This window comes from Elephas maximus, chromosome 17 (assembly GCF_024166365.1).
Source record: "Elephas maximus indicus isolate mEleMax1 chromosome 17, mEleMax1 primary haplotype, whole genome shotgun sequence".
Lineage (NCBI taxonomy): Eukaryota > Metazoa > Chordata > Mammalia > Proboscidea > Elephantidae > Elephas > Elephas maximus.
In genome coordinates, this window is record NC_064835.1 from 32,631,724 (window position 1) to 32,654,882 (window position 23,159).

A 23,159-nucleotide genomic window follows, 5' to 3' on the forward strand; every position below is an offset into this window, starting at 1 on the left:
AGAAGTCAATGTGGAAGCTAAGCCACTTGCCTGTGCCGACAAGGTCCAGGAGACAATCTTCAAAGCTTCGTGTGTCAGTGAAACGTGTGGGGGCCAAGAAGAGCTGCTGGGTTTGGTGTTCCAGTTGTTAAGCCTGCAGTTTGCCAAGTTGTCTTTCTCAGGACACAGGATTGGGGTGAAGGCACAGCAGGGCAGAAACCTAGTAAAAACACAATAATCTTGACTACGGTATTCAAATGGTAACTGAAGTCTGGAGAGAGGTGACCGATCCCTATAGAATTCTGGGTGAAGTTTCAATCAGTCTGTACCATGATCAGGTGGGACCCCTCCTTGTAAGAAAGGAAAGGGTCAGTTCTGCCTGCAGTCAAAAACACACAAACAAAAATCCACTGCTGTAGAGTAGATTCCGACTCATAACAATCCTATGCGACAGAGTAGAACTGCCCCATAGAGTTTTTTTCTAGTGCTGCTGTAACAAAAATACCACAAGTGGGTGGCTTTAGGGAACAGAAATTTATTTCTCACAGTTAGGAGGCTAGAAGTCCAAATTCAGGGCCCTTGCTCTAGGGGAAGGCTCTCTCTCTCTCTGTCAGCTCTGGGGGAAGGTGCTTGTCTCTTTTCAGCTTCTGTTTCTGGGTTCCTTGTCAATTTTCATGTAGCTTGACATTTATCTTTCCCCCATTTGTGCTTGTTTGTCTTTGTGCCTAATTTGCTCTTTTTATATCTCAAAAGTGATTGGTTTAAGACACATCCTACATTGATAGGCCCCACGTGTCTGTCAGTTTGTCATATGGTGGGGGCTTGCATGTTGCTGTGATGCTGGAAGCTATCCACTGGTATATCCCACCTTGAGTATATCCCACCTGAACATAGACACCATCTCAAGAATAGATTGGATGCATTGAACACTACTGACTGAAGACCAGACAAGCTGTGGAATGACATCAAGGACATTATACCTGAAGAAAGCAAGAGGTCATTGAAAAGACAGGAAAGAAAAGACCAAGATGGATGTCAGAGGAGACTCTGAAACTTGCTGTCGAATGTCAAGCAGCTAAAGCAAAAGGAAGAAATGATGAAGTAAAAGAACTGAACAGAAGATTTCAAAGGACAGCTCGAGAAGACAAAGTACTATAATGACATGTGCAAAGAGCTGGAAATACAAAACCAAAAAGGAAGAACATGCTCAGCGTTTCTCAAGCTGAAAGAACTGAAGAAAAAATTCAAGATTGGAGCTGCAATAGTGAAGGATTCTATGGAGAAAATATTAAATAACGCAGGAAGCATCAAAAGAAGATGGAAGGAAACACAGAGTCATTATACCAAAAAGAATTAATTGACATTCAACCGTTTCAAGAGGTAGCAAATGATCAGGAACCAGTGGTACTGAAGGAAGAAGCCCAAGAGGCACTGAAGGCATTGGTGAAAAACGAGGCTCCAGGAATTGACAGAATACCAATTGTGATGTTTCAACAAACCGACACAGTGCTAGAAGTGCTCACTTGTCTATGCCAAGAAATATGGAAGACAGCTTCCTGGCCAATCAACTAGAAGAGATCCATATTTATGCCTATTCCCAAGAAAGGTGATCCAACCAAAGCAGAAATTATAGAACAATATCATTAATATCACACGCAAGCAAAATTTTGCTGAAGATCATTCAAAAGTGGCTGCAGCAGTTTATTGACAGGGAACTGCCAGAAATTCAGGCCAGATTCAGAAGAGGACACAGAACTGGGGATATCATTGCTGATATCAGATGGATCCTGGCTGAAAGCAGAGAACACCTGAAGGACGTTTACCTGTGTTTTATTGATTATGGAAAGGCATTCAACTGTGTGGATCATAACATATTATGGATAACATTGTGAAGAATGGGAATTCCAGAACACTTAATTGTGCTCATAAGGAATCTGTACATAGATTAAGAGACAGTTGTCCGGACAGAACAAGGGGATACTGAGTAGTTTAAAGTTAGGAAAGGTGTGCGTCAGGGTTGTATCTTTTCACTACACCTATTCAGTTTGTACGCTGAGCAAATAATCTGAGAAGCTGAACTATATGAAGAAGAATGGGGCATCAGGTTTAGAGGAAGACTCATTAACAACGTGCATTATGCAGATGACACAGCCTTGCTTGCTGAAAGTGAAGAGGACTTGAAACACTTACTGATGAAGATCAAAGACCACAGCCTACAGTATGGATTACACCTCAACATAAAGAAAACAAAAATCCTCACAACTGGACCAATAAGCAACATCATGACAAAGGGAGAAAAGACTGAAGTTATCAAGGATTTCATTTTACTTGGATCCACAATCAACACCCATGGAAGCAGAAGTCAAGAAATCAAAAGATGCATTGCGTTGGGCAAATCTGCTGCAAAGGACTTCTTGAAAGTGTTGAAAAGCAAAGATGTCACCTTGAAGACTAAGGTGCACTTGACCCAAGCCATGGTATTTTCAATTGCCTCATATGCATGTGAAAGCTGGACAGCGAATAAGGAAGACCGAAGAACTGATGACTTTGAATTGAGGTGTTGGTGAAGAATATTGAATATACCATGGATTGCCAAAAGAACAAACAAACCTGTCTTGGAAGAAGTATAACCAGAATAGTCCTTAGAAGCAAGGATGGCGAGACTGCATCTTACATACTTTGGACATGTTATCAGGAGGGATCAGTCCCTGGACAAGGACATCATGCTCGGTAAAGTACAGGGTGGGTGGAAAAGAGGAAGATGCTCAATGGGATGCATTGACACAGTGGCTACAACAATGGGCTCAAGCATTACAAGGCTTATAAGGATGGCGCAGGACCGGGCAGTGTTTGGTTCTGTTGTTCATAGGGTCCTTATGAGTTGGAACTAACTTGACATCACCTAACAATAACAATAACACAATGATAGGAGGCCTGGTGTTGAAGTGGTTAAGTGTTCCGCTGCTAACCAAAAGGTCAGCAGTTTGAATCCACCAGTTGCTGCTTGGAAACCCTATAGGGCAATTCTACTCTGTCCTTTAGGGTTGCTGTAAGTCAGAATCAATCTGACAGAAATGGATTTAGGTGGTTTTGCTATACTAATAGGCCTCATTAACATAACAAAAAATCTTATTCCCAAATAGGATGTCATCCATAGGTATATAGTTGCCTAGATGTTGCCTATGATGTTGATGAGATGGGATTAGCAGCAGTTATGTTAATGAGCCAGGACTCAATCTACAATATTAGATTGTGTTTTAAGCCAATCTCTTTTGAGATGTAAAAGAGAGAAGCTGGCAGAGAGACCTCATACCACCAAGAAAGTAGTGTGAGGAGAAGAGTGCATCCTTTGGACCCAGGGTCTCTGCGCTGAGAAGCTCCTAGTCCAGGGGAAGATTGATGACAAGGACCTTCCTCCAGATCTGATGGAGAGATAAAGACTTCCCCTGGAGCTGACTCCCTGAATTTGGACTTGTAGCCTTCTAGACTGTGAGAGAATAAACTTTTTGTTAAAGTCATCCACTTGTGATATTTCTGTTCTAGCAACACTAGATGACTAAGGCAGTGGTTTTCTCAAAAGAAGGTATGTGAACAGAAATTGTGTATAATAAGTCATATTACATATACACTAAAATAATTAGATATTTAAAGGAACCCTTTAGTGAATTATCTTATAAAGAATAACTTTTAAAAATTAAATAACCATCTTCTCACTTGTTAATCCTGTACAAGTCTGTGTGTTGAGGGGAGGGTTCTTGTTCTGAAAGTTGGACACATCTATGAAGACACTGTTCTCAAATCCCATCCAATGACGCACACACCTTAAGTGCTATTGGGGTTTAATGGAAGAATTTAAACTTTTACAAAAAGTTGTATTTATCATGTACACAGGAATCCTATTATTAGTTTGACCCTTCTAGATCTCTGTGGCTTGGGCTGGTATTACATCAACTTAATTTTTCCAGCCCAGAAACAAATGAATTCCATGTGGATAGAAGGCCCTGAACATACTTTCCTGAGTGCAAAAACAAAGTATATTCTGTTTTTAAGAAGCTTAACATATAAAATTTCAAAACTTGGCAATTATAAAATGGGAAAATAATTAATCTAATGCCTTGAGCACAAGGCACTGGGGACTCATACGTGTAATGCCACACCCACAGGCAAAGGGTTCCAGCATGGCCCAGCTCTGATGCAGATACAACTGAAGGCACAGAGCACCAGGTCCTTGGCCATGGAGGGGAATTGGGATGAGTCCACATTCTAGCTAAGTTTGAAGTTTCCCTGTCACAGCTTATCAAGTGGCCTATTTAAGACCTGGGTCTGTGGGATTTGAACCTGAATTCAGTCACTTACTAGCTCTGACATTGGTCCCTACTTAACCTCTCTGTGGTCGCCTTCCTCTTCTGAAGAATGGGGATGTTTGTGGCTATCTCAAGATGTGTAGGAAATGCTTATCACAGCACTTTGACATAGACAGTGTTCAGTAATACTACTTCCAGCTTGAATTTCTCTTTCAACCATGCAATGAAGAAAGGATCCAATCGTGTCATTATCTATGATGCCTTAATTCTGGGCTTCTCTACACCAGTATTCAGGTTGGAATAGCCACCATGCTTCCTGGAAAGGTGATGAGAAGGGCAAGGCTCTGGGGCAAACCATAGGGCCCTAGATTAACTGAAAGCCCGCATTCTTGTTGTTTCTACTGCTCTGCCCTGGGGAGCTTCTGAGGGTCAATGATTACCAGCTTTGGCTTGGGTTCTGCTGAGCCATCAGGGTTACATTAATGGGCCAGCACGTCATCCACCTTCCCACAGCCAAGTGCTTTCTGGGAAAGCCCCGGAGGCAGAGGGAAGCAGAGCCAGCCGTCTCCCTGACCCTGTTGTTCCATGCCATAGAGCCTTGGGGCCCAGGCTTGGGTCATCTCTTTGGGGATCCTCTTACCGGCAGTTAACAGGCCCCCCTCCATGTCTGTAACAGAGTCCACCACAGTGAGACCTTTCAGACTGGAAACTACACAGAGACTCCCCAGCTGACTCCTCACAAAGCTGGCTACTCAACCAATTTTTCTGGGCTGTTCTTGACCAATTTTCTTATCTGCCACTGACATAAGGGAAGCAAGCTGGAAAAGGGGGTACTGTTCACAAACCTTTGAGACAGAACAGGGAAAACGTGGAGTCCCCCACCCCCACCTTGGCACCTACCTCCCAAGACAAGGCCACAGGTGCCTACAGCAGCCCTGCTGTTGTACTTTCTCCCATTCCTTTCATTGTTATTTTTGCTCAATGGTGTGTATCATGACTCTGGAAAAGGTGAAGTGAAGTTTCATATTATTTACTCTTTTTTTTTTTTTTGTCATAATCAGACCAAATCAAAAGAAGCTTCTCAGTCTCAAAATTGTTACTTAACCTCTCTGAGCTGCAGTTTTTTCATTATAAACTGGTGATTATAATGCGTATTTGTTGTTACAGGAATTAATGAAAATTATACATTTTTACATACGTATATACAAATACTTGTATATGAAAGTTCACAGCTGCGCTATTCACAACAGCCAAAATGTAGAAACAACCCAAATGTCCATCAACGGGTGAACAGATGGATAAACATAGTACATACATAAGATGAAATATTATTCAGCTAGAGAAAGTAACAAAGGACTTTGGCTAGGCAAATTAGGTCAATCACATAGGACCACATATTGTATGATTCAATTTATCTGGTATGTCCAGAATAGGCAAATCTATAAAAAATCTATAGAGAGAAAAAATAGACTGATGATTGGACTGATAGCCCAGGGAATGAGGAGTGACTGCTAATGGGTATGGGGTTTCTTTCTGGGGTAATGAAAATGTCCTAAAATTGGTTATGGTGATGGTTGCACAGCTCTGTGGATATACTAAAATTTATTGAATTCTGTATTTTAAATGAATGAACTGTATAGTATGTAAATTATATCTCACTAAAGCTGTTACCAAAAATAGACATGTAAACTGCCTATGGCACAGCACAGTCAACAAACTTCCCTGCCCATCTTCATCCTGCTTCTCCATTCCTTGATCTTCATTTCTTACTCTTCCCTTCCTATCTCTTTCTTCCAGCACCAGCCGGAAGCTCTACCCTAGGCCCTTGTTGGGACCTTAGCCAAGCTCAGCCCCTCTCTCTCATAGCAACTGGCTACTGTGATGTTGGAGGCACCACCATTAAAATTATTTCCTTGGTCAAAAGAGTCTTGGGGGGGTACAGAAAACGTTTTTCTGCTTACCCTCACTCTTAAGTAGAAGGAAGACCCTTCTGGCTCTACCAGGATGTGGGAGACAACTCTTCTTCCAGGGTCTCTGGGAGGAGGTGTTCTTTCCCCATTGTGGTCCAGGAGGTGGTCTTGTGGAGCAGCTGAGGAATAGGCACCACCCACTCCCCAGAGGACTGAGACACGTGGAGGTTCTATTCCTGGGCTGGCAGCCCCAAGGTAGAGCCCAATCTAAGCTCTGCTTCGTCTATCACCTCACACCTCCCAGGGCTGGAGACCTGGCCAAAGTAACCTGCTTTGGAGCCAGGCCTGCAGTTCCCACCAGCATGACAGGCCCACAGACTCAACTGGTGTCTGACTGGATGCCCAGGGGTGAAGGCAGGGAGGGGTATCATAAATAAATGATGATGGTATTTTAGAAGAAACTATAGTCCCAGTCTAGTATGAGCACTAATTCCCATGGTTCCTGCAGAACATGGCAGCCTTTCCCCCTAGGCTTTGGCCTTGACACATGTGGTGTGGAGTCAGACTGCCTTTTTTTTACAAAACTAATTTTCCAGTAAAGTCAATTAAGCCTGGAAAACGAAAGGAAAAATAGTCATTAAGAAAGTAAGGAACAATAAAGACCCGGGAGCTCAGTGTGAGTGTTGTGTATTGTGTGTGTGTTTGCTTGCTTGCTTGTTTTTCTGATGTGCCTATTTTGCTGCATTGCTCAGGCCTAACATGTACGCCCTCTAGCCACAGCTACTGTTTCCTGACTCACTTTCCATGTCCTACCACTTCCCAATAATTGTACCCATTTTTAGGGGTAGGTTTTGCAACATCATTTTATTCCCAACATTCTTCATCTTGCCAAGGCTTCCCTGACCTGTCCTGGGGCAGATGGAGCAAAGAGAGAATGGAAGGAAGATCACTAGGAATTGTGAACACATTGACATCTGGGCTTCACACTGACCAAAATGCTGGCTCCTGGCAAATGGAAGGTGTTAGGCCTAAGATATGACTGGCACCAAGACCGATGACGTCGCTGCAAAAGACCAGCAATGAGGTTGATGAGCAAAGATGGGGTTGAACAGGTGTCATGAAGTTAGTGAAAAAGAAGGGCTTTAAAGTGGTATAGATCTCGGCTTAAACTCCACTCCTTCCACTTGTTAACAGGATCAATTACTTTGCTTCTGTAACTTGAGTTTTCTCCTCTATAAAAATAGAGATAGTAATACCTGTTTCACAACGGGAGTTCCTGCATTGTGCAAATGGTTAACATGTTTGGTCACTAACCAAAAGGATGGCTGTTCAAGTCCACCCAGAGGCACCTCAGAAGAAAGGTCTTGCAATCTGCTTCTGAAAAATCAGCCACTGAAAACCCTATGGAGCAGAGTTCTACTCTGATGCACACGGGGTTGCCATGAGTCAGAGTCGGCTCAAGGACAGCTGGTTTCACAATGCTTCCATAGCATTAAGTGTTAGAATGCCCAACAGAGTGTAGCACATGAAAAGCCTCAATGAATGTTAGCTTTCCTCCTTGCTTTGAAAGGCTGAAGAACCGTAATGAAGAGACCAGGACTGGGGACAGCCAAAGGTTAAGCTGGTGTTTAGGGACCAATTTTAACTCCCAGGTCTGGATTTGAGAAGATGGCTGACTCTTCTGCTAGACCAAAGTGATGTAGACACTAAGTGTCTACATGGGCTGTGGAGAAAATTCAGGAGAGGAGAGAGGCCAGGTTTGGGAAAGCACTCTTTTGCCTCCCTTGCCCTGTCCTCCCTAGCTCATCAAGAAGGCTCCCCTACCAGAACCTCCGAGAGGTGAAGGCAGTGGGTATTGGCTCTTTTCAGAAGGAGGCCTGCAACAGGTATCTTTGCATAAATGGAGCCTAGAGGGAGAAGACTGTGTATCTAGCTGTGGGGACGAATAAACAAAGTGGAAAAAAAGACTGAGGATCAGAAAGAAAAAGATTGCCCTTGGAACGTTGATTACATTAGACCATGAAGATCAAATTGTGCCAGGCCAATTGAATTTCCTCTGAGGTTAGCAAGACCAGCGTTCCAGACACAGAGGAAGCCAGGGCATGGGGCCTGGTGACTGACACCTTGCCGTCTCCCCCTCGGGTGCCCTGCAGAGGCATCTTGCACTAAAATTCTTTCTCTAAAATTTTTTCTTTTCCTTTTTAGCACCTAATATACTTTGTTATTTTATATTTATTTTGTTTAACTCACGTCTTCCTTGGCCACTTAAGTGGCACAACCATCCGCCTAGTTCAAGCCAAAGCCTTGGAGTCAATTTTGGTTCTTTGATTTCTCTCACCCTCACATCCAATCCATCAGCAAATTCTGTCTGCTCTTTCTACAACATAGATTCAGAACCCATCTGCCCACTTCTCCCCATTCCATTGGTAACACCTTCGTCCAAGCCATGGGGATTTCTTGCTTGAGCTATAGAATTACCTTCCCATTGTTCCTCTGCTTCCTCTTCTCTCCTCCCGTGACACATTCCCCACAGTCCAGGTTATTTAATCCTGTAAATCAGGTCACGTTGCTGCCATGCTTAAGCCTCTTTCGCCTTCCCCTTTCTCTGTGACCTCGAGGCCCTGTACAGCCTGAACACTCCCCCTCGCTCCATCATCTTCCCTTGCTTGCTGCCTTCCCACGGCTCTGTCCTGTGCACACCCAGCATGCTTCTGCCCCTGGTGCTCACACTGCTTCCTTGAGGTTGGGCTGCTCTGTCTTGCTTCTTCTTCCTACAGTAGCTCCTGCCCATCACTCAGGCCTCACTTGGCCACCACCTCCTCCAAGGGCTCGCTGGCACCCAAACTAAGGTAGCCCCACTGCTGCCTCAGCCAGCAACCTGGTTTCATTCTGCTCAATCTTCCTCCACCTCTTGTCACCATCAGGTGCCATCTTGCATGTCTGTTTGTTTACCTTATTGTCCATGCCTGCTCACTAGAAGGCACATTCCAAGAAAGCAGCCTGTCTGGTTTTCCCTGGACCCTCAGTACCCAGAGCAGTGACTAGCATGTAGGAGACACTCTACAAATACTTCTTGGATGATGAAAGTCAGTGTCTGCCTCTGGCCTAAAGTGCCACACCTGAGGGACCTCTGCTCTAGTCACCACCTTATATCCAACACCAGGCAGTCATTGGGCCTCAGCAGTCTCTCTACATAGAGACACAGAGATAGGCATAGCTAATTTTCTCCAAGCTGCAACTGAATGCATTGTTTTACTTGCTCACTGCAACTAATAGTCAAAAAACCTCCAGCAGTCATGTAAAAGGTACCTGTGGTGAATTTATAAACACGTAAAGGCCGGTGCCAACAGATGGCAAGGAGACAGTGCATGTTTACAGCACTGCAGGCATTTGTGGGCATGTTTTCCCTCATCTTTCTGAGTTGACTTTGGTTTTCCACAATGTGTCAAAAAAATCAAACCCACTGCCATCAGTCGATTCTGACTCCTAGTGACCCTATAGAACAGAGTAGAGCTGCCCCATAGGGTTTCCAAGGAGCACCTGGTGGATTCGAACTGCTGACCTTTTGTTTAACAGCTGTAGCTCTTAACCATCGCACCACCAGGGTTTCCTGCAACGTGTAGTGGTAAGTAAATCTCACGTATTTGGAACTTAATGTTGTGCTTGAAAACATATATAAGAAATGTATATGTTTCTGAGCATTCATTTTTCATTATCAAAAGACAACACCTTTCCAGCATTCATTTACTTGGTCAAGAGTCTAAAAGCTTTTCAAAGTGCGAAAGCAGCTGAACTACGTGCAAAAGCTCAGAGAAACTGAAGGAAGACAGATGAAGTGGAGCAGATGGAATGCAAGACTGAAACGAAGCCCTGATGACGGTGAGGCAGATGGAAAACACGGGCCAAAGAGAGCCCTGGGAAACAAGAAGATGAGTAAGTGCTTGTCCCTGCCCAGGCAGAAGTACCCAGAGAAAAGCCACCACTTTGAGGAGCCATGTGATACAATCGTGAGCCCTGCAGTGGAAGATATGGGGATCAGTAGTTAAATGAGTCAACTACAAAAAACAAAAACCAAACTAGTTGCCACCTGACTCATAGCGGCCCCGTGTGTGTCAGGGTAGAACTGTGCTCCAGAGGGTTTTCGAAGGCTGATTTTTCGGAAGTAGATCGACAGGACTTTCTTCCAAGGTTCCTCTGGGTGGATTCGAACTTCCAACCTTTTAGTTAGTAGCCAATCGCTTGTGCCACTCAGGGACTCTTAAGGCAACTGCACACCACCATATTTTATTATCGGCCGCTAAACTTTCTTAGAATGGCATATGTATCTATGGGCACAGCTAGAATTTGTTGAATGAATGAATTGATGAATTATGAAAAGTCAGAAAATGGTAATAACTTTGCAAGTTGCTTGAAGATGAAAAGAGACAAGATGTATACAAACCAAAAGCCAAGCTCCTTGCCATCGAGTCAAATCTGACTCACAGCCACCCTATAGGTCAGAACAGAACTGCCCCGTAGGGTTTCCAAGACTGTGATCTTTACAGAAGCAGACGGAAACTTCCTTCTCCCACAGAACAGTTGGTGGGATCAAACCACCAATCTTTCAGTTAGCAGCTGAGAGCTTAACCACTGCAGCACTAGGGCTCCTAGATGGATACAAGTGATTGACAAGCAATGAATGTTCCATAAAGTTTCCCTGGCTCTAGCTCCATCTGAGAGTAGTTTTTCTTCTAAACCCATGGATCAGCAATAACTAACATGTATGGATCTCCCTGTGTGCCAGGAACTCTTCAAGTGTAGCTTCAATAGTTACGCCTGCCTCCATCATCCCCAGTGTTTGGAGGAGGAAACCAAAGGCCAGAGAAGCTAAGCAATTTGTCCAGATTCACAGAGTTAGAAAGTTAGAACTCAACTGTAGTATTCAAGTAGTATGACAACGTCTACATTGGTTTAATTTTTGGAGGAAGCTCATTAAAATGCATCCCTATCAATGTGGCTTTCTTGGGCACAGATCTGGCGGCTGGCAGGACCTCAAAACTGTGTATTCTTTCTAAGGTCCCCATACAGGCAAGGCGGGTGGCCACCTCTTGCGTGCAATTGGAGGTAAACTATGTGGTTTAATTATATTTTACAGGACTGGGGTTAGAGGGTTGGCCCTTCCAAGACATGAAATCACTTCAGGGCCATAAGAATGGATGTTATTGAGTATCTGTTATGTGCTGGGAACTCTGGTTGGGACTCTTGGAAACATTTCATTTAATCCTCACAGTGGTCCCATGAAGTCACTATAATTCTCTCCATTTTACAAAGGAGGAAACTGAGGCTCCAGGTTATATGAGGTCACACAGCTTATAAGAGGCAAAGCTGGGATGAGAACTCATGTCCTTTATGATCTTTCCAACACAAGTCCCTAAAGATCTGACCTGTAAAATGGATAAATTCTGACATCTAAGACAGACAAGGCAGCTGAAGAGGAGGCCTAGGGAAAAGATGGATTCTTCAATTTTTTTTTTATTCTTTCTTTCCTTCCTTGCTTGCCCTTTCCTTCTGTCAGTAAATATTTATTGAGCAGCTATCACGTGCTAGGCACTGTGCTCAGAGCTGAGAACACAGCGTTAAAAAGATTAACATTCAGGGAGGTGGGGAGCTAGACAGATAATAAAAAAGAACCAAACAAACAGAGCAATTATAGACTGTGATAAAGACTAAGGACATAACAGTAACTAGGGGTGACCTTGGAAAGCACCAGTAAGTAGAAGGGCACTGGGAGCCAAGGACAGTGGGAGTAACAAAGGTTAACACTGCTCCTTACCAGCTGCCCAGGCTGTGCCTGCCTCCTGCCTTACCTGCTGCAGCTCCCATGGGCTCCTGCCAAGGGCACTGCTCGAGAGCTTTAGATTTCAGGCAGGTATGGAAAGCCTGGAGAAATCCTGGAAGGAGGCTTACATACCCTGAAATGGGCACAAATCCTCATTTTTCTCATCATCAAGTGACAATAATATCTACCTCTCAGGGCCATTGTACGGACTAATGACGTAGCATTTGGGAAAACTCAGGTGGATCTGTGACATGCTATATAAAAGCAAGTTGGAATTGTAGCAAGAGAATGTTCCTTTAGACTTAAGGGAGACCTTTTTGACTGAAAGGACGATATGACACCATAGCAGATTTCCAGAGAAAAGCTTTCACCTCTATTACAATTTAAAATAGAAACAATAGCTATCTGTCTGAAAAAAGTGCCTGATCCTTCATCGGATTTGCAGTGTGGAATGAGTAAATGCAGAAATGAATGAACTTTTTCAAGGTAGACAGAACTTAAGGAAATCGGGGAGTGTTTTTGCTGTTACTAAGCCCAGGATTTCAGAAGATTCTCTCTGAAGAAAAGTGAAGGCGTCGCCAAATGGATTATTGAAAATTAGTCCTCTGCACCGTGCTGCAAAGGGTGGGTCCTTGTGACCACACCAGCCCCCTGGGAGGCCTGGAGAGACACAATGGCCTGGCGATTCTCCCTGAAGAGCTGGGCCTAGAGGCTGGATGCAAGCAGGAAAAAGAGCAAGTACCAACCTTGTCTGGAAAGCTGAGAGAATTGAGGGGAAAGGGGGCTCCCAAACCAGGTGTGGTAAGAGGAAAGCTCCCAGACCAGGGCACCGAGCTCCCTGCTGGCCAATGCACGTGACCTGGGCACACCACAGCCCCTTCCCTGGCACCATATTGCTAGGGCCTGCATAGGACACTTTGAAAGGCAAAGCAAGCCAAGCTCAAGGTAAGACACTGTATTTATTAACTCCATCCAGGGCAGGTAGGGTCAATGGTGTTGTGAAAACCCAGGTCTTTCCATCAGACGGCGTGCCTTCTTTTCATCTCCAGGGGCAGGCAGGGCCTAGAGATGGCTCAGCATCTGGTCTCTAGTCACCAATGAAATATGCATTGAGTTGGCTGTGTCTGCATTTGAAAATTAATGTGCCTCTGGTCTGGCTGTCCAAGTCCCTGGGGCCCCCTCACCCATATGACTAAGCAGGCAAAAACAGAAAATACTGTGCTGCCAGCTTCCGCCCACGGCTCTTCCTGGAGCAGAATGGCTAGCTGAGGAGATTAAAGCTGTACTGCTTCCTGGAGCACTGCAGACTTGTAGCTAAGGATGGGTGATCAGGGGCTCTGACCTCTGACTGGGGGCAGGGGGCAGCTGGGAGGATGCCAGGTAGAGGAGAGAGGGCTGGTGCATTGAGAACAGAATGAGAGACATGTGGGTGGGAGGAGGCAAGTGCAGAGAGCAATGGGAAGAAGAGGTGGGCAGGGGACAGAGGAGAAGGGGAGACACCTTGACCTCTTGATTGCTAGGGCCTAATGGCACCTCTGGAATCTCTGGGGCATCAGGCAGAAAGGAAGCTGCAGAGGTGTTTGTACCCAGTGATTGGGAGCTCATAGACCAGGCAGCCTGAAGACAGGCAAAACAGGGCAAGAGAGTCATAAGTGACCGTCCCTGGTCCAAGCATAAACCACAGGGCATTAGAACCCTATCTCTGTTCTTGCGTTCCATGTGACAAGTAAACCAGTTGCCACTGAGTCGACTCTGACTCAGAGTGACCTCATTTGTGTCAGAGCAGAATATATTCCATGGGGTCTTCAAAGGCTGATTTTGGGAAAGTGGATCGCCAGGTGTTTCTTTTGAGGTGCCACCAGATGGACTTGAACCCCAGTCTTTTGGTTAACAGCCAAGTGTGTTAACCATTTATACCACCCAGGGACTTCATGCTCCACTTGAGAGAAGGGTAATTGGAAACTCAAAGTCATGGTGCAAGAAACTTGTGACCAAGAGTAAGGGGCTCAGGATGAGCCCTGCCAGGAGGCAAGCTGCCACCTAAACCACTTCCCAGAAGGACAGATGCAGGTTCTATGTCTGTATAGGGAACATGGCAGTGGCTCATTTCCATTTCCCTCTGAAAGGTACTCCCACCTCTCTACATCCTACAGACCCGGGCTTCTTCCTGACCTCTAACCCCGATCATCTGTGCTGAAATTTAAATCCAAGCTCCTTTTGTCTTTGTACGTATTAGAGAACCATTTCCTCATATGTTAGAAAGCAGTGTTAGTCCCTAGCTCCGGCCTGACCTTCTCAAATGATGACCTCTTTCTCTTTACCATCACTTTCGTCAAACTTGTGGGAAGGAATTCACCCATTTTGTAACCTGAGTGCTTGCCTCTCTCAGCTCACATTGCTCCAGCTGCCAGTCCATATGTGGCTCATTTTCCTCCCCTGTCCACACCGCATAAGATGTGTAAAGAAGCATCTTTCTCTGTAGAAACCCCAAATCTGCAAACACTACCTGTAGGCTGTAAACACACAGCCAAGGGAACACATACATTAATAAAAAGTAAATAAAATTCAAACCCTGTACATGATTTTCTCCACTTCCCAGCTAGCCTCTCGGCGCCCCCCCCCCCCCCCCCCGGCTGACTTCATTCTGCCCATCTCTAAACAGTGGTGAGCACCTGGAGGGGCTGGTAAAGAAGCCCTGAGCACGTATACACATGAATGTGGGCAAAGCAAGGCAAGGGGTGAAAAGCCTGACACTCCAAGGGGATTTTCGGGCCTGGCTCAGGGAAACATTCCCAATGGGGCTCTCATAATTTCCCTTCTGCTCTCTATCTACAGAGGTGAAGTGGTTGGGCAAGAGCACAAGAAATCTCTTCTCATCAGCCACCCCAACCCACTTGGGCTGCCCACCCAAACAGAGGGCCCCACCAGTGAGGACATGCAGGGTCTTCTGTGGTGCCTGCCATGGCTACTCCTGTGCGGGTTGGTCATGCTTGTCCTCCCCAGAGACACTAATACTTCTTCAGGATAGGGACTGTGTCTTCATACTTTGTAAATCCCAGCACCTTTGTGATCTTTGAAGTGATGCTATAACCATTTCTGTGACCTGTCTCTCTACTCTCTTCTAGTTCTCAATACTCTATATGAAATTCATCTGTGGTCCCACCCCCCTAACAGCACCAGCATTCCCTCCTGATCTCTGAAATGGCAGACTGTGCCTTCAAACACAAGGCTAGGGTTCTCTCTTGAACATCTTATCGTTGGACTTGTGCTCCAAGTGGCCAAATTTCATTGAGCCTTTTCCTGTGAGAGGCTAGCAGCAATAATTCATAGTTGCTGAATTCTGTCCAGCTCCTCAAGGACAAATAGGAAATCTAGATGGAGCCAGAAAGCTCCCAAGAATTTAATCAAGGGCAACGAACCATGGGTTTTCCCCTAGGCACAGTCACCTGAGAAAATGCTGGCTATTTTAACTCCGCAAAGACAATATTAACCTGCTGCTTTCCACTGTGCTCTGTTGCATAGTTAAATATGCTCCCTGAGGACACAGTGGCACATTGGTGTTCCTAACTCTGAGCCAAGAAACATTGGTGTTTGTGCTGTTAGAGGAGAAGAGGGGCACGGACATCGGGAAACTCTTAATAAATAGAAATTTCCGGCCTATATTTCACGAGCATTCAGAAAAAGAATCTTCTCTTAGAGGCATAGATGGATGACACGTACCTTCACAAGGCATGATAACCACAGAACATAGTACGGGACAGCGAACATGCTCACCAAGACAGATTCTGTTTCATACTGGGGAATGGATTTAGGAAAACAACAGCAGGCTTCTTTGAGTGGGAAATTAATAACCCAAAGGGGTTTTGGGAGAATTCAGACTTATGTTTTTCCTGGGGACTTTGAGCGAGAAATGCAATGACTTGCGTTTCTTTTGGCCTTAATCTCTTGGTTTATACAATGGCTGAGCTGGACTTGATGAGCCCTAAAAAATGATTGTTTAAAATTCATTTTCCAATGCTCATTTTTTAATGCAATGCTTTTGGGTTGGGTTTTATATTTAACAGCTAGAGCCCTTAATAAGCGTGTTTAAGAGTCAACTGCTTGGAACAAAGCATCTTTTGGATTCTCAGTAGTTTGAAGCTGCCAGCTCTCTGCATTATTCCTGGTTTCTTTCTGCTGTTCCTTAAGGAGTTTCATGTGTAAGGGTCTTGCTCCTTTTCCTGTTTGCTCACTTATCGGACAAGGCAAATGGCAAGGATGGTTGACTCTCTGTTTCTGAGTGTCCTTCATTATAAGCAAAGCAAGAATGGCTGTTGAGAGTCATTCTACCTGGAGTCAGTAGACTACTATGAGCCCTTTGACCTTAGGTTATTTTTTGTTTGTGGTTAACTTTTTGGCTGTTGTTGTTGTTGGGTGCTGTCAAGTCATAGTGACCCTAGGTACAACAGAATGAAACACTGACTGATCCTGGGCCATCCTCACAATCACTGCTATATTTGAGCCTATTGTGTCACTATGTCAATCCATCTCTTTGAGGGTCTCCCTCTTTTTCACTGACCCTCTACTTTACCAAGCATGATGTCCTTCTCCAGGGACTAGTCCCTCCTGATAACACGTGCAAAGGCCATGAGACAAAGTCTCACCCTGCCTTGCTTCCAAGGAGCATTCTGCCTGTAGTTCTTCCAAGACAGATTCGTTTGTTCTGGCAGTTCTGGGTATATTTGGTACTCTTTGCCAAAACCATAAATCAAATGCATCAGTTCTTCTTCAGTCTTCCTCATTCATTGTCCAGTTTCACATGCACATGAGGCGATTGAAAACACTGTGGCTTAGGTCAGGCACACCTTCGTCTTCAAAGTGACATCTTTGCTTTTTAACACTTTAAAAAGGTCTTTTGAGGCAGATTTGCCCAATGCAATGCTTTGTTTGATTTCCTGACTGCTGCTTCCATGGGCGTTGATGGTGGATTCAAGTAAAACGAAATCCTTGACAACTTCATTATTTTCTCGGTTTATCATGATGTTGCTCATTGGTCCAGTTGTAAGGGTTTTTGTTTTCTTTATGTTGAGGTGTAATCCATGCTGAAGGCTGTAGTCTTTGACCTTCATCAGTGAGTGCTTCAAGTCCTCTTCACTTTCAGCAATCACGGTCACGTCATCTTCATATCGCGGGTTTTTTAATGAATCTTTCTCTAATCCTGATGCCCCGTTCTTCTTCATATAGTCCAGTTTCTTGAATTATTTGCTCAGCATACAGATTGAATAAGTATGGTGAAAGGATACAACCCTGACCCATTAGTTTTTTTGGGGTCTTTATTCTACATACATATAAAGCTCTGGTGAGACGGTTGTTAAGAGCTTGGCTGCTAACTAAATGGGTCAGCAGTTCGAATCCATCAGCCGCTCCTTGGATACCCTATGGGGCAGTTCTACTCTGTTCTATACGGGCGCTGTAAGTCAGAATCAACTTGACAGCAATGTGTTTGGTTTTGCTTTGATATTCTACATGACTTTTTTAGGATGTCCCTTACGTTAATTTGTCCCTCATTCTTCTTGAAAGATTTTTTGTTTTGCTGTGCTTCTAATTTCCACACACCCTGCTTGTTCATGAAGATTTATGAACCACATAATCAAGCTAATCACATATGATCTATCTCAGACCAGTGCTAATACTATTCATGAAGTATATATATTCCAGGACAAAGAGCAGACTGGGGAGGTCTAGATCCTTTTCTCTTTAGTTCTAACTTCAACCTAAGTCATAATAGTATTATACTTTTTTTCCTGACCTGTAAAATGGGGATGATCTTACTTGCAAAGTCAGATCAGGGTCTTGAGATGAAGGTAGAATGGTCCCTTTCTGCCTTCTCTCAGCTCCCTTATCAACCCTTCACCTCCATCTCTGAAAATGCTCACCTGAGGATGGAGAAAAGAGAAGGTGGTAAGTGTCCAAAGCAGAAGTCCTTAAAACTAACAACCTCTTCCAATTATCCTCAATTCATTCTTGGGCAAAATCTAGACTCCTGTACTAATGAATTCATTCAGTGGTGGCTTGAGCTAGCACCATAAAATGTGTCCATGCATATTCTTTTTGGGCCTTATAAACACTCATTTGAAGTTGCTCTGGGTCCCTGTCAGGACTGCTGGGAGGCACTTCAGCTCTAGGGGGAAAGTTTTCCTAGGGCTATAAAAAAAAAAAAAAATTAAGCCCAAGAGTGCAACTTTCTCCAGTTACTCCAAACTATGGCCTTCGGCAGGTCATTTACTATTTCAAAGCCTGTTACACCACCTGTAAAGTGAGGGCAGGAGGGATGATGCACACAGGGGTGGGACAGAACTGGGTTTGAATGCCATCCCTGCCCCTAACTACCGGTATGACTTGGCACAGGCTACTTAACCCAGACTTTGTCAAACAGTGTGCTATGAAGGGGTGTCACATAAGACATTGATCCCTCAGTCCTCAAGGTCAGGTAGGGCCCAGGGTAACTGCGGCCTAGAGGTAGTCACCTCCAGTAGTAAGCAGCCTCATCTATTTACCCCAGCATGCCTTACAAACACTATTTTCCATATGGCCATGTTTTGAACAAACTCAGCACACACTGCCTGTCTTAGTGTCCTAGCACAGCCGGAACAGAAATACCACGTGTGGGTGGCTTTAAGGAGAAAATTTTAGTTTTCTCCCAGTTCAGGAGCCTAGACATCTGAATTCAGGGCACGGCTCTAGAGGAGGTCTTTCCTTGTCCATTTCAGCTTCTAGTAGCTGCAGGCGATTCTTGGCATTCTTGGGCTTGTAGATGCCTCTGCCATGTCTGTCTGTCTCTGTATGGCATCTTCCCCCTGTGTGTCTCTGTGTCTATTCTGCTCTTTTTATAACTCAGAAGTGATTAGGTTTAGGACCCGGCCTACTCTGGTATAACCTCTTTAACATAACAAAAGAAACCCCCCTATTTCCAAACAGGGTCCCTTTTACAGGTACGGGGGTTAGGATTTCAACACATATTTTGGGGGATACAGTTCAATCCGTAATGCTGACTTAAGTCTTTCACATCTCCGTTACCTTTAGCTCACCTATATAATGAGACTGAAAACAGCACCACTTCGTGGGAATGGCTCAAAGGAAAGATTCAGCATAATATCTGACCGAGTGTAAGCAGGGGGTACATTCGGGCAATTATGGGGAATTCTAACTTTCAGCAATACCACTATAATTCCTAACATTGTCTGAACAACTTCTCCATAAAGGAGTGACATGTTGTCTGCCCTGTCTAAGGGACAACAGTGGGGTTTAGCAGATAAGCTGACTATAGATTCAGGCAACGCTTCATTTAAGACCTAGACACTCAGGGGAAAAGGGACCCCGGATACTACCTCTTATTCTGCTGAGACCTCCCCTTCTCCCAAATGTGCACATGCCTCAATGGCGCAGAAAAGCCAATCACTGTAGCCCTTATTTCTGAGGAGGAGGCATCTGAAAAGCCACTTCCCTACCCTACACAGTCTCTGACACCCCATAACTTCTGGGACCATTAACTCCCCTCTCTGAGGCCAAGAAACCCCATGGGTATATGAGGATGCATGTAAAGAAAATACCTTTTTTTAAATTAAAGGTCTGTTTTCATCATTTGGACTTTGGGGAAGTTTCCTGAATAAAATCAGCAAATTCTCAGATTCCTAAGTCAGAGGCACACTTACCCCTAGCCTGTCCCCTCCTCACTCTCCACAGCCCATTCGCCACTAGGTCTTGTGCATTCTGCCTCTTATTTCCTTGGCCATGGTCTCACCACTCCAATTCACCTTGCACTTTGTAGCAAAGCAACCTTACTAGAACGTGATCATGGTCTTTCCATGGTTTCCCACACCCCTCAGCACCACACATGAGCCCTTCAGCATGCAGGCTGAAGCAGCTGTCCATACCACCCAACCCAGACACACCAGCTCAGTATTCCCTGTGTACACTGCAGTCATTCAGGCTTCTATGTTTTCATAAATGCTATTTCCTTATTCCTGAATGTCCTTCCTCCTGCCCCCACCAGACCCCTTCCGGTCTATCTGGAGGATTCAATAGCGTGCTTCTCTGAGGTCGTCCTCCCCTGGGCATGCTAAGATTATACCATGACTACCTTGTCATGTAATAATCCATTACATCACGGCATTTATTCACTAGAGCATAACATCCTGTTTCCGTGTACATATGCCCCTAAACTGGAAGTGCTGGAGAACAGGAGCCATTCAGAAATGCCCCCAGGAACTTGCACCACGGGTGCTCGTTATAAGCTATTGAAAGCTGAATGAAAAAAACACATGTATGTATAATAATAATATCAATGGGATTACAATGGGAAGAAAGATAATAGTTGTCATTAGCATCTTCAGTTGCAGAGTTATGGGGAGTGAAATTTGCATCAAGCCCAGGATAAAAATTGCTGAGACGTTTAAGCAACCCTAGTGGCAGATTTCTTGCTTTCCATGCAAGAAACCTCGGTTCCATTCCCAGCCAATGCACACCTCATGTGCAGCCACCACTCATCGTTCAGGGGAGGCTTGCGTGTTGCGAAGATACTGAACAGCTTTCAGTGAAGCTTCCAGACTAAGGTGAACTAGGAAGAAAGGTCTGGTGATCTAATTCCAAAAATTAGCCAGTGAAAACCCTATAGATCACAACAGTCCAATCCCCAACTGATCCTGGGGATGGCACAGGACCAGGAAGCATTTTGTTCCACTGTATACGGGGTCACCATGAGTTGAGGCTGACTTGACGGTAGCTAATAACAGCAACGAGAACTCTATGAGAAGGAATTAGGAAGCCTCTGATCCACGGAACAGGTAAAAGCCAAAACATGTGAGCCAAAGCTGAATCTTTATTAAAAAATCACTGAGCTGTGAAGAGGCCCCGGGAAGATTTGTGACCTAGCACAGAAAAATGCTTTGCTGGGAAGAGGAAGGAGACGTGTGCATGTGTGGGAAATTCTGAGTCTCAGCTCTCCAGAACAAAGCACGCTTGGCGATGATAAGCATCTTATACAAAAAAAAAAAAAGAAGAAAGAGAGTGAGAGAGGGAAAACCAAAAACCACCCAGCAATAGATCTCCAAGGACCACTCACTAAGAATCTCCTCCTTCGGCTTCTTTGAAAGTTCAGCCCTGTGTCCAAATGGACTTGGTGGGCTTCCTTACACAGGAGAAAATAGACCTTCATGGCTTGGGTATCAAAAGGAAAGCTTCCTGATGGCCCATGCCTTCCTGGATGTCCCTACCCCATCATCCTTTTAAAAACTGAAATTGACTTAATTAGAGTACATTTACACAAAATGGGTTAAGACAAAGCAAACCCAGCCCTTGGCTGAAAGAGAATCCACCGAGGCTCCCAACATAAGGGTGTCTGATAATTACTTGTCTACCAGAGTCTCCTTACCAAAATCACTATGTGTTTCGCTCCATTTGTATGCCTAACTAAAGAAAAAAAAATTATCCATTTTGCAAAGATTGCCAATTTCAAATGACAAACTTTTTTTGGAGCAATTATGCACAGAATCTATAAGATTTAGATATTTGGAAAGGGGGCTGCATGCCTTTTCATTCTTGGGCTTCCCTAAAACAGAGCAAAGGGAAATACTTGGCATTCATTGTTCCAAGGGCTGAAGGAATGTTGGGAAATCCAACTCGATTCACTCAGAATGGTGCAAAATTCCACAAAGTTCTATGTGAGGAAATGACGTGAAATCACTTTGGTAAGGGCAAGTGAAGTGTCATACACTAATCTTTCACCCATATAAGCTTTTCCTACAAGAGATTTCACTAACACCTGTACCCTCTACTTTAAAGATGCAAAAGGCCTGAGAGGTTCAGCTATTGTTCTTTCAGCAATTTAAAGTGTGCCACCAGAGATAGAAACCCCACACACCTCTTTGTCACCAAGACCAGAAAACTCTGGAAACAAGTATCATGCAGCCTCAGAGGCTCTGAGTGCCATCAACTCAAAGGCTGTGAGATGGCAGAAAGAAGGCCGGATGCAGCTCCTAGCTAGTTATCAAAGCGTAACCTACAGCTCAAGAGCATCAAGAGAATGAATGAAAACCACACTTTATCCCTGGAGTAGATGAACAAGTCTGCCTAGATTTGAGGTGGGTAAAAGACAGCTAAATTCCAACAAGCTCTAACTCCTTTTTTCTACAGAGATCGTGTGGAGTTTCTCCCCTTACCTCGTGGATGGCCAGAGTGAATATGGAGACAAAGTCTCAACTTCTTGTTCCCCAAGGAAGCAGCTGGACCCTTGATGTGAGCAAGTCCTTGGCATCTATGGTCCAAGCGTTTGGATGTCCAGTGTGAGGGTACCTAAGACTCTGTTGCTTTTTATGAGTCTGTGGGTCAGCCAGAACTGGCTGTCAACTCATTTGTATGCAACAGCTCTCAAAGAACATGGTTTACTTTATAACCGGATACAGCAAGAGTAGGCGTGGCGGTTTCAATGGGCTACATACACCAAAGGTGTTGAGCTGTCAAGGCTCATTAAGGAAGATTGTTAATCCTCGGCTTGGAACCAGGGGCCCATGTGCTCTCCCTGTCAGGGTCCGAGTCACATGTGTGGGGATGAGAATGTGCATGCAGGGCTCAGTGTTCCCAGATGGGGACATGGGAGTTACAGGGAGCCCCTCCAATGCTACTCCTACTCCATCGGTGCTCAGTGGCCCTGGAAATTCAGGTTGCCCTGACCTAAACTCCAGTCTTTCATCTATTTCCCTGGTTCCAGGACAAAGCAGAGGCTTAGAATATGGACTTTATGGTTGGGGAGACCAAGATTTGAGACTCTGCTCCACCAATTGCTACCGGGAAAAGTCACCTAGCTTCTCACCCTCGGAGGAGGAGTAAGTGAAATACTGAAGGTCGTGCACTTGGCTTGAGTAGACACTCATAAAGTTAATGTACCCCAAGCACCAGCTTTCTCTCCTCCTCCCCATCCCAACCCCTAAGGGTCCTCTCCTTCTGCTTTATTCTGAGGAAGGGGAGGGAGGTCTTACCTTGCATCCTTCCTGACTGGCTCTCAGGGTCATGCTGTTCTCTGTGGATCCCCACTCATTTTGTGACTGGTCACCACCTTGGAACATCTGAAAACAGTCTCCTTAATAAGTGGTTAAGGTCCCTGGGTGGTGCAGA

General features: G+C 44.7%; 1 protein-coding gene across 1 annotated transcript in view; it reads right to left on the reverse strand.

The window, feature by feature from the left end:
• Positions 1–23,159, reverse strand: part of KCNJ1 (potassium inwardly rectifying channel subfamily J member 1) — an 83,930-nt gene that overhangs the window by 34,795 nt on the left and 25,976 nt on the right. Inside the window, exons 2-3 of the mRNA XM_049856771.1 lie at positions 5,184–5,282; positions 31–199 (exon numbers count right to left, since the gene is read on the reverse strand). The gene's annotated coding sequence lies outside the window, so the exon portion shown is untranslated. The remainder of the gene's footprint in view (positions 1–30; positions 200–5,183; positions 5,283–23,159) is intronic.